This window comes from Mauremys mutica, unplaced genomic scaffold (genome assembly GCF_020497125.1).
Source record: "Mauremys mutica isolate MM-2020 ecotype Southern unplaced genomic scaffold, ASM2049712v1 Super-Scaffold_100290, whole genome shotgun sequence".
Classification (NCBI taxonomy): domain Eukaryota; kingdom Metazoa; phylum Chordata; order Testudines; family Geoemydidae; genus Mauremys; species Mauremys mutica.
Genome location: NW_025423305.1, coordinates 450,860 through 462,912, shown reverse-complemented (window position 1 = coordinate 462,912; position 12,053 = coordinate 450,860). Strand labels below are relative to the sequence as shown.

The following is a 12,053-nucleotide window of genomic DNA, read 5'->3' as shown; positions in this document are numbered from 1 at the left end:
GTTAACCTGTGGAACTCCTTGCCAGAGGATGTTGTGAAGGCCAAGATTATAACAGGGTTCAAAAAAAGAACTAGATAAATGAACAGAGGACAGGTCCATCAGTGGCTATTAACCAGGGTGGGCAGGGATGGTGCCTGTAGCGTCTGTTTGCCAGAAGCTGGGAATGGGCGGCAGGGGATGGATCACTGGATGATTCCCTGCTCTGTTCATTCCCTCTGGGGCCCCTGGCACTGGCCGCTGTCAGAAGACAGGAGGACACTGGGCTAGATGGACTTTGCGTCTGAACCAGTCTGGCCGTTCTTATGTCTCCCTTGGCGCAGCAGTGACACCTAGTGGGCAGTCAGAGTAATGCACAGAAGGTGTCTCCGTTGGCGCAGCAGTGACACCTCGTGGTCATTCAGGGTAATGCACAGAAGGTGTTTCCCTTGATACAGCAGTGACACCCAGTGTCCAGGTGGTGTAATGCACAGCGTGTGTCTGCCTTCTAGGAGCAGTGACACCCAGGGACCGGTCACGGTAATGCACAGATTGTGTTTCCCATGGAGCAGCAGTGACACCCAGTGACCAGCAGGGGTGGCATCAGACTCTTCTCATTTGGTGGGGGACTGAGGTGGGCTAGACAAAAAAAATTGGGAGGCTGGCTCCATCCTTTATGGGAGCAATACAACCTTTATTAAAATAAAATAGTAAACAGGGTTTACTTTAATAATCTAAATCTGTCCAAATTTTAATACTATGAGCTCAGATCAAGTGTGAGTCGTCTCTTGGTCTATCCAAGGACATGATCAAGTGTCTTGATGTTTTTGGTCTTTTGGCCTCGAGATGAAAACCTTGTCTGAGTCTTTGGAACCTTGAGATAAAAATATTATTTAAATCCAAAGTTCTTAAAGATCCCATCAACAACAAAAACCTAAATGAAAAATTGAAACAAAAAACAATGCTTAATTTAAAACCCAAACATAAAGAAAAACTTTGTTTTTAAAAATAAAAATTAACAAATGCCATAAATTAATAATTTCAACATTTTATCAAAAAGGTGTGCTACAGCAGGATGAGAAAATAACATAAAATAAATAAGCCTGACCACTAAAACCTCCCATAAAGGAATCACATCCTTGAATACTGGCCAAATCTGTATAAAATATGCAGAACTATGTCAAAACTGGTGTTGCAGATCAGCCATTCGAATCCAGAAAATGTCAATTAAAAGCTCCATTCCAATTAAAAAAAACAAAACAACCCAATAAACCAAACCAGTCACAGCCTGAAACAAACCTACACAGAAGCAAAATTAAACCTGTGCCAACATTGGAACAAACTATGTAAATTTCTAATTCTAACTTCTTGTTTCTCCCAGGAGGAAAGAGTTTTGCATCTCAGTAACCAGGCTGTCACTGCAGCTTTCCTTTCACTAAATAAGAAGTGGCAGTATCATAGCCAATGAGGTTAATCTGAGGCGTGATTATTGCTAGTTGAAAACTTTTCCCAATGCCCTCAGTTTTCTCTATGAGAAATTGAAATTGTATCTTTGCACTAATATCCCAAATGTGCAAGTCCATCCCCTCAGAGCAGCCCCACACCCTGAGCCCAGGGGAGAATCTCAACTGGTTTGTGCATTTGTAACCCTGGGGCCTGAAGCTGATGAGAGAAAGGGAAGTGAGCGATCTTGGAGGTTTCCGATACCACCTGCTGGGAGCAGAGGGAATTGACTGAGCAAGGTCCTGGCTAATTTTCACCTTGTTCTCTGCCAGCAGGCTCCACTGGAGAGCTCGGGAGTGACTTGACCATGGCAGCACCCTATGTACATTTTGGAGCCATTGGGGTGAAATGTGAGTACTTTTGGGGTTGGGACCCACATGAGAAGGGATGTGCACAAACTTGAGAGAGTCCAGCAGAGGGCAATAAAAATGATTAGGGGACTGGGGCACATGACTTAAGAGGACCTACAGGCCATATCCTGTATGTTAAGCTAAGGCAAAGTTAGCATCTCTATAGTGTGACCTTTTACTCAGAAAGGAAAATTGACCTTTATCTTGTTAATTACAGAGAGAAGTACCCACGCCTGTCTAAGACCTTTACCTAGACCAATCGACAATGGAGAATGGCATAAGGGGTTTTTCAGTGTTGTACCCACAGAATTAACATGTACACCACAAGGGAACTTATGTGCATATGTACATGTCATCAACACGCACAAACTTACTAGCCTATGAAGTAAGCGTACCCTAACGTTTTTGTGGGTAAGGAATGAAATTTGGGCATAGGAGGAAGGATTTCCGGCGCTTGTGCCCTATAAAAGAGGTAACCCACCTCGCTAGAGCACGTCGCTCTATCATTCTGACTTACTTCCTCCACTCTCTCTCTATTTACTATCAGTAGGCTGTACTTGTTCTTAAACTTTAAGTTTCAAAGTAACTCGGCTAAGCTCGGTTTCCCTAAGTTTTTATTCTTTGTTTATTAGGATTTGATTTTAAGTTTAACTTATTCAAGTAAACCCAAAGTAACATTAGCTTTTTCTAAGCACTGCATCTTTCACTCAAGAATTGAGAAACCTGAACTGCAAGGCTGGTCCTGTGTCTCTTACCACCAGGTTATCAAAGAAGGGTGTGAGTATATTAACCAAAACTTTGTTGCATATAATGCCATATGTATCTTTTGAATAGCAGTAATGCAACTGTAACTTTATAACTCAATTAAATTAAATAAAATGTAAGCTAATAAATTAAATTTTCATCATATTTTCCAAATTAATATTATTAGTACACCCTAAATAAGGCTACATGGGACAGAGAGTTGGAGTGCAGGGGGATGAGAGCACTGGCTCTGGGGGTGCAGGCTTTGGGGTGAGGTTGGAATGAGAGGTTCAGGGTGCAGTAGAGGGCTCAACGTTAGGGCAGAGAATTGGGTTGTGAGGGCTCTGGAACAAGGCCAGGAAAAAGAGAATTGAGGCATGCAGGGCTGTCCTTAGGATTTATGGTGCCCTAGGCGAGATTATTAAACTGGTGCCCCTGTGCCTGATCTGCTCTTAGCAACACAAATAAAAGCATACAGTATTGGAAAACTTGCCACATTCACATTATTAAAACCAGTTTAACTTAATGAAGCACAATGTAATGCTGATGCACTAGCACTAAAGAAGTAGCACTATAGAAAAAATTCTGATTTGACAGAATGATGCAAATAGTATAATTTTTTTAATTTTGTCAAAATTTTATTGGAAATTTATATGAAGAGGTATTGAAACAAAGATTTGTTTTTAATTAAAAGCAATCTTTCTGGCTTTTTTGGCTGCAAAATCAGTTTAATAAGCTGGGTCTCCAAACAGTGGGAAAATATAACCCTAGTTTTACTGCTAGGTAAAGGACAAAGTGACCAAAATGAAGCCAGCACAGAATCATCTCATCTAGATTAACGTAGCACAGAAATGGTACAGAAGTCCTATTGTGCCTTACTTTTGTTTGGAAAGACATTAGCAATAGCAGCACATTCATATGATAAAATACATGATAAATCACTGCCTCTAAAGTTCCATCAAAAACTAACATTTTCACAGCTCTAGCATGATCTGCTGTACAGATTCTTCACAAGGAAGTGTCCCTGGCCTTTTTAACTCATATTAACTATGTAATTACTTTATGAAAGTTGGAGAAAACATTGTGAAAACGTAAAACATTGGCTGCCCAACTTCTGGGCTGGCAAAAGCTATACTGACTCACAGGATAAAAAAAAAAGCAGGAGAATCTTAGTACAACATATGGTCAGTCTATACCAGGGGTCGGCAACCTTTCAGAAGTGGTGTGCCAAGTTCACTGTAATTTAAGGTTTCTCGTGCCAGTAATACATTTTAACGTTTGTAGAAGGTCTCTCTCTATCTCTATATTATATAAATAAACTATTGTTATTATCTGAGGTCCTGGCCACCGGTCCTGCTCTGGCCGCTGCCAGCTGAGTAAATGAAACCCCAGACCAGCAGTGGGCTGAGCGGGACTTGTGGCTGGAACCCTAGACAAGGATCCCAGGCCCTGCTCAGCCCCCTGCTGGTCTGGGGTTCTGACCACCAACTCCTGCCAGCCAGGATCCTGGCCGCCAACCCCCCTCAGCCCGCTACCAGCCTGGGATTCTGCTCACTCAGGCTGGCAGGAGGCAGAGTGGGGCCGGCAGCTGGACTCCTGACTGGCAAGGGGCCAGCAGCCGGAACCCCGGAGTAGCAGTAGGCTGAGTGCTGCCAGCACCCCAGACTGGCAGCAGACTGAGCCACTCAACCCCCCACCAGCCCTGCTCAGCCCGCCACCAGCCCACTCAGCCCGCTGCCGGCTGAGTGAATGGAACCCCAGGCTGACAGCAGGTTGAGTGGTTCAGCCGGCCTGCTCAGCCCGCTGCCAGCCTGGGGTTCCTTGGGGGTCCCCAGGCCAGCAGCAGGTGCTGAGTGGGGCCGACGGCCGGTATCCCAGCTGGCAATAGGGCAGCAGCCAGAACCCCAGAGCAGTGATGGGCTGAGCCGCTCAGCCTGCCACTGCGTAGCATCTACAATCAGCTCACCGGCCACCTTTGGCACATGTGCCGTAGGTTGCCGACCCCTGCTCTATACACTGGTAAGGAGATGAGCATATTACAGTTGCTGGAGGGATCTTATCAGGAGTAACAGGCTATGGGGAAGTCAGTCAACATTTTTGGTTTCGCTGATGAAAACTGGCCCACTCCCTGCCTCAAACCAAACCTGTCTCTAATAATTGTCAACAACTTAATTTTCTGTTTTTGGCTAAGATATTGATTTTTTTTTTTAAATATTGAAATTGGATTCAGGATTGTTAGCAAGAATTTTTGGCAAACAAAGTTATTAAATGACAACCTAAATGACAACACAGTACTGCTTTCATGCTTGGCTCACCCCCAGCCTGCTGGTCCAACAGCTGCAGTAGACCCCAAAATCCACCTCTTGGGGTGCAGAGTGGCAACAGCAGCAGCAAACCCTCAGGTCCAATCACACGTCAATGGGCACCACCACCAGCCTTACGGACCATGGTGAAGTTAGCACAGCATCTGATCTCAGGGACAGGTCACCCATGAAGCCACAGCAGCTCATCCTGCCCTGTGCAGCTCCCCCCGGATGAGATGGATCGCTGGCAGCTGCCAGCCCGGGGGAGAGACGCGCTCCCCAGCTAGGGTGACCAGATCCAGATGTCCTGATTTTAAAGGGCCAGTCCTGATATTTGGGGCTTTGTCTTATATAAGCACCAATTACCCCCACCCAGAGTGACCAGACAGCAAGTGTGAAAAATCAGGACAGGGGATGGGGGTGGGGGGTAAAAGGAGCCTATATAAGAAAAAGACCCCAAAATTGGGCCTGGCCCTATAAAATAGGGACATCTGCTCACCCTACCCCAACCCCCTGTCTTGATTTTTCACACATCTGGCTAATCCCAGCCCAGCCCTGTGTGACATTCCAATCCTGGCCGAGGAAGTGAGTTACTTTCCCTTTCATTCCTCAGCAGGCAGGCAGCCAGCCTCCTCCCGCCACTTACCCCCCAGCACCTCACCCAACCCAGCCCTGACGGAGGGGAGGGAGGGGAGAGAGAGGGATGCTCCTGGGGAGGAGGGAGAAAGGAGGGGGTGCTCCATGGGGCAGGGGTGGGAGAAGAATGGATGTTATGGGGGACAACAGAGGATACTGGTTCCAGAGCTGCAGAGCCTGCCTCACCTCACCTCAGCTGGGGGGAGAGTCACACTCACAGGTGAGCTCCTTCCCCAACCGCTCCCCCTCCCCTTCCCAGAGACCCCAGCAGCCAATCCCCTCTCTCAGACTGTGCTGCATTCGGCTCTCTCTAGGACCCAGCAGCCCTGCTCTTACATGCTCCACTGCTTCCCATCTGTCCAGACTCCCAGCAGAGCAGTGCCCCCAGACCTAGTGGTGCCCTAGGCGGCTGCCTATGGCAAAGGACGGCCCTGGAGACATGAGAGAGAGATCAGGCTAGAGTAGAAAGTGGTTGGGGGGGGTGAAAAGTTTGAAATGGAAGGAGAAGAAAAATCTTACTCCTGCTCCCTCTCATCCGAGCATCTAAAAACCAGGTGAGAGATACCTCTCCCCCACTTCAACATCAGTGGTGGGCTTGAGCTGAGAAAAGAACTTCTCTCCCCAGCAGCTCCAGCACACCTGGGCTGGGCCATGGACATCTCCCCCCAAAGATCTGGTGTGCCTGGGCTGGGACAGGGGAGGGGCTCCTCTCCTCTCCATTGGGGACATGGCGGGATGAGAGATGTGACAGGGCTTTATGGGAAATCATTATTTGCCTGATTCATGTGCCAGTCCTAGTCCCTGCTGACCCAACATACTGTTTATCCTGCATGCTGATGCCAGTTTGCAGGGTCTAGGAGCAGTCTCCTACCAGGAAGTGGAAGGCAAATGTAAATCTGTGGCCTTTGCCAGCTGAGGACTGTCCGATAGGGAAACTCGCTATCCCATCCACCAGCTGCAGTTCTTGGCCTTGAAATGAGCCATCACTGAGAAATTTCCAGACTACTTGTCCGGTGCTCAGTTTCAGGTATGGACAGAGAACAATCAACTGACATGTGTGTTAACAAGGGCTAAGCTGGATGCTACAGGGCAGAGATGGGTGGCTACTTTTGCTAGCCATAACTTCAGCATTCAATACCAGTGAGCTGGTATAAGGAGTGTGATTTATCAGGATCACCAATTCTTGGCTGGAGGAGGATGTAAGCAGGGTCAGAATGAACTCTACCCTGCCATCTGTTGGTGATGTGTTGTAAAGGCTTTTTGTTGCTGATGTGCATGGTCACACCCACCCCGCATTGCATGATGGGGGTGCTTGTCCAAATGGAGATTTTGGCTGCTGTGGGATGCCCAAACTCTTTCTTAATAGGGCAAGAGTAATAAAGTGTAGTAATCCTGGTCATATGAATCAAAAACAGTAGAACGGTACTTAGCAGTTCATGATTTCAGGACTCACCCGAACCTACATAAAAATCGTTAGACAAGGGACATGGGTTCCAAAGAATAGCAATTTAAGAGAGATTGAAAATAAATATTTGTGTTTAGCATCCTGAGATAGTTCTGAAATATCTAAATACACAATTTATGGTTTTCTTCTCTCTTTAGTTGAAAAATAGAATTAATTATTATTCTATTACAATTAATGTAATATAGCATATACCTAAAATCATAGACAGATAAGTAAAAATTTTAGTTATACTGAAACAGGTGATATCTGATGCTACTTAAAAGCTTAAGTTTGTGGGAATATAGTGTGGAATGAGAACCTGGCAGAACAGTTGTGCTGGACGAGTTAGCAGAGGGAGATTGTTAGTCACAGGTCAGTGGGTGGGTTTATGCAAATACTGGACTCTTGGACGGGAGCGGGGGGGGGGGGGGAAGCACACGACTTCTGTGGCACATGCACCACCTCTGCACCTAACGTTTGCTACCTCACTCCCTAACAACCCACCTTTTACCTCTCAGGACCAAAATACACCGTGAAAGAGATCTAACGACATAAGCTTAGGGTGAGCAACTGCAGCACTAATAACAATTTTAAGAGATTCAAAACTGCCTCTGTCTTTCCACACCAGGGACAGCAAAAAGGACATCAGCAGCAGCACCTGCAAGAGACCAACAAACATCCATTTCTACCTCCCTCCACACGCTGCCGTTAGGAACCCATACCCCTTAATGGTGAGTTATTTTCAGAGGAAGGTCACGCTTTCAGGCCTCAAATGCCAGGTACAGTTACTCTGTCCTTGATCCAAAATCAACAGGAAAATACACTGGATTACTCCTGCCCCAATAACAAAGAGACTGGGGATCCCGCAGCAGCTGAAATGACCGTTTGGACAAGCACTCCCATCATGCAATCCGGGGTGGGTGTAACCATGCAAATGACATCAGCCCCAAAAGGCCTTGACGACAGATCACCAACAGATGGCAGGGCAGACTTCATACTGACCCTGCTTCAACTAGATTGTGGCAAAGATTCCAAAACACCGAATGTTAAAACTCACCTAACGCGGGTCAATCCATCCTCATCGTCGTAACCGCTCGTTATACTCCACACCCGAACGTAACCCTCATATGGACAACATACCCTCCTAACTCAGTGTCTGTACGTTAACCTTTTACCCCCAGTCTGGACTATTGCAGATTATGTATTTCTTACGCCACCCCATTTTAAACCGAACTTTGCACCCCTTGGGTAAGCTGTATGTTGTTCCCTGAGCACCAGAAACTTCTACGCCGAAACTCTGTACCGTACACTTTTTTTTTTCTTTGAACCTCATCTTAATAAAAGGTTGACTTTTGTTTGAGATCCTGGCTCCTGTTCCTTTGCAAGGCGTGTGCGTTCGCTCCGGTTTTTAGTCTGCTAATACAGCGGGGGGCGGGGGTGGCGATTGAGCCAGAGGCACTTGCCTGCTGCAGACACGGATCCAAGGCTGAACCTCGTCCCCCACAAGCTTGAAAGCGTAACTGAAAACAGTTTAAGTAGTGCTCCCGTCTCCGGCACTCAGCTACCCAGCTCCCAATGGGGTCCAAACCCCAAATAGATCCTTTTTACCCTGTAGAAGCTAGCTGTAAAATCCTGTGACCAGGGCAGCTGCCTAGCAGCCTGCGCATCTGCCTGCCAGAGCGAGAGCGTGTAAGGCACTAATCTGGATAGTGGCGGCTAGGTGGCAGGGGGAGGGTGTGAAAAAGCAGCAGAGTGGCGCAGCGGAAGCGTGCTGGGCCCATAACCCAGAGGTCGATGGATCGAAACCATCCTCTGCTACACGTGTGCTTGTTTCTTTTCCCTCTGGGCCTTCAAGCGAGCCGGTGACCAGCAGAGCACCAAGAGCCTAGGCCATGAGGCAAGAGGTGGCTGAGGCGAAGCGGCGGCCTGCCAGGAAGCTCCCTGGCACTTCTGGCTGCCTGGGCTGAAGGCAAGAGGCAGGCCTGGGCGTGGCGAGGGCCTCCTGTCCCGGAATAAGGCTGCAGTGCTTCCTGGTCCCCTTTTCCCACCCACACCGGCAGGCGGCTGCTGCGGGAGAACACGAGGGAGGCTCTCGGGGTGCTAGGCAGCGCTGTGTGTGTGGCTGTCAGGGGAAAGAGCCGAGGCTCCCGACTCGACCTGCCATTGACTCGCGTGGCTCTGCGCGCTGTCAGCCGGGGCGGGGCGGGCCAGGCCGCGGACGTGACTCAGGCTTGGGCCGCATGGCCGCGCTTTCCTGACGAGGCATGAGGCAGGCCAAGAGCTTTGCACAGCGTACAGGGAAGTGGGAGGGAGGCGTCTTTGAGCCGGCCTGTCTCCTCCGCTTCTCGCTTGGGCGGAGGCGGGAAGGGAGCGAAATGTTCCCGGCTGAAAGTTTTTGTGCTCCGCTTTGAGGATTAAGCCTGAGCCTCCGGCACGGCTGCTGGCAGATGGGTTTCTGAATGGCATCCAGCCTGCTCTTTGGACCACCAGCTGAAAGCACTGAGGCAGCAAAATGGGACTTTTGAGGCTCCCCCCACAGGCCTCAGGGAAGCAGCACGGTCTTAGCATCGTCCCTGGGTGGGCTCGAACCACCATCCTTTCGGTTAACAGCCGAACACGCTGACCCATTGCGCCACAGAGACGTGGAGGGGCAAGGCTGTATTGAGCCCAAAAGCCAGGAATCAGCTCAGCGCATATGGTATAGCACATGCATGCAGTGGTTAGCCAAGCAACAGCAAGGAACTGGACTGCTATGGAGGGAAAGTTCTGTGGGAAGGAACCGAAAAGAGCACCGGGGCTGTGGTACAGCGCTCGCATACACTTTCTTTGGCCTGTTTTGCTGGAAGAGTTAGCAGAGCGAGATTGTTAGTCACAGGTCAGTGGGTGGGTTTATGCAAATACTGGACTCTTGGACGGGAGCGGGAGCAGGGGAAGGGCACACGACTTCTGTGGCACATGCACCACTTCTGCAACTAACGTTTGCTACTTCACTCCCTAACAACACACCTTTTACCTGTCAGGACCAAAATACACCGTGAAAGAGATCTAACGACATAAGCTTAGGGTGAGCAACTGCAGCACTCACAACAATTTTAAGAGATTCAAAACCACCTCTGTCTTTCCACACCAGGGACAACAGAAAGGATATCAGCAGCACCTGCAAAAGACCAACAAACATCCATTTCTACCTCCCTCTACGTGCTGCCGTTAGGAACCCATACCCCTTAATGGTGAGTACTTTTCAGACGAGGGTGATGCTCTCAGGCCTCAAATGTCAGGTACAGTTACTCTGTCCTTGATCCAAAATCAACAGGAAAATACATTGGATTACTCCAGCCTGCTCTTTGGACCACCAGCTGAAAGCACTGAGGCCAAGAGGCAGCAAAATGGGACCTTTGAGGCTCCCCACAAGCCTCGAGGAAGCAGCACGGGCTTAGCGTTGTCCCTGGGTGGGCTTAAACCACCAGCTTTTCGGTTAACAGCCAAACGCACTGACCCATTGCGCCATAGAGACACAGACAGGCAAGGCTGCATTGAGCACAAAAGTCAGGAATCAGCTCAGGGTACGGTATAGCACATGCATACAGTGGTTAGACAAGCAACAGCAAGGAACTGGACTGGTATGGAGCGAAAGTTCTGTGGGAAGGAACCGAAAAGAGCACCGGGGCTGTGGTACAGCGCTTGCATACAGTTTCTTTGGCCTGTTTTGCTGGAAGAGTTAGCAGGGCGAGATTGTTAGTCAGTGGTCAGTGGGTGGGTTTATGCAAATCATGGACTCTGGGACCAGATCAGGGGAGGGAAGGGGGGAACGATTTTTGTGGCACACGCACCACCTCTGCAATCAACGTTTGCTACCTCACTCCATAACACCACATAAAGAGCAGCCTTTTACCTCCCAGGGTCAAAATATACTGCGAAAGAGATGGCATGGCATAAAGTTAGTGAGAGTGATTTCAGCACTGCAGCACTAACAACAATTCTAAGAGATTCAAAAATGCCTCTGTCTTTACACACCAGGAACAGCACATACAAAAACAAAACATACATCCATTTCTATTTCCCACAAGGTTTTTGCATTTGGAATCCAGACCCGTTAATGGTGGGTACTTTTCAGGCAAGGGTGAAGCTCTCAGGTCTCAAATGCCAGGTACAGTTATTCTGTCCTTGATGCAAAGTGGGCTAGATCAAAAGCCTACCTAGCTCTGAACCTTGTCTTCTGACAGCAGTCAATAACAGGTGCTCCAACAACCAGTCAACAAGGCACCACTGGGAGCTGAACCCAGGATCTTCTGTTTACGAAACAGATGCTTTAACCAGCTAAGCCATGGTGCCTGTATGTGGTTAAAACACACTGTCTGCACACACCTGACTCCCTGCCATCACCACCAGGGCCTGACAAGCTTTGGTTGTGTTTGGATTCTGCAAAGCAGAGGAGCAGGTGATGTTTTCCTTGCAAGCTGTGTGTGAGTGAATCTTTGGCCAGGTCTGCACTACAAAGTTGTTTCAGCAGAATTATATTGCTCAGGTGTGTGAAAAACACACAACGCTCCCTTGGTCGGCAGCTTGTGGCTGGTGTACACACTGCAATGCCACGTCTGGCGACAAAACTGCCCTATTTTGCTGACAAAATAAAACGAATTCGATGAGAGGTCTAGAGCTTTTTGCAGCAAACTTAAAGTGACAGAGTAAACACTGCTGTTCATTATATCACCATAACTCGCCTTCCCCAGTATCCCACAATGCCCGCCGTGAACTCGCCTGCCCTGCATTCCTGCTACAGAGCCATGGGCCCCTCCCTTTCATAGCTCTGGGAAGTTCTGACAGCTGAGCCTGCTGCTCTGCTCCGGCAGCCAGGAGCAAATCACTGCCGTGGATGCTGCTCTCTCCCGCACAGCGAACACAGAGCAGGGTGGTGGGAACTTCCTTACATGGGGGGGGGGGCACCGGCATCTGAACTGTGATACCCCCATGACACCCCTTCCCTCGAGGAGGCTCTTACTTTCTAAACAGGGATGTCTGTTTTCTCGTAAAATCACTAAAAGGGAAGGAGAAAACTCGGAAGAGGTTCCTCCTGGCACTCACGTGCCTGAACCCGAA

General features: G+C 48.6%; 4 non-coding genes across 4 annotated transcripts; 2 read left to right on the top strand and 2 right to left on the bottom strand.

The window, feature by feature from the left end:
* The first annotated feature begins 1,411 nt into the window (after positions 1-1,411).
* On the top strand, positions 1,412-1,551 carry LOC123360614. The gene has a single exon (XR_006576042.1). It is a non-coding gene; the product is annotated as a U4 spliceosomal RNA (small nuclear RNA).
* Positions 1,552-8,702: 7,151 nt separating this feature from the next.
* On the top strand, positions 8,703-8,774 carry TRNAM-CAU. The gene has a single exon. It is a non-coding gene; the product is annotated as a tRNA-Met (tRNA).
* Positions 8,775-9,524: 750 nt separating this feature from the next.
* TRNAN-GUU lies at positions 9,525-9,598 on the bottom strand. The gene has a single exon. It is a non-coding gene; the product is annotated as a tRNA-Asn (tRNA).
* Positions 9,599-11,214: 1,616 nt separating this feature from the next.
* TRNAT-CGU lies at positions 11,215-11,288 on the bottom strand. Its single transcript has one exon. It is a non-coding gene; the product is annotated as a tRNA-Thr (tRNA).
* Positions 11,289-12,053: the final 765 nt, after the last annotated feature.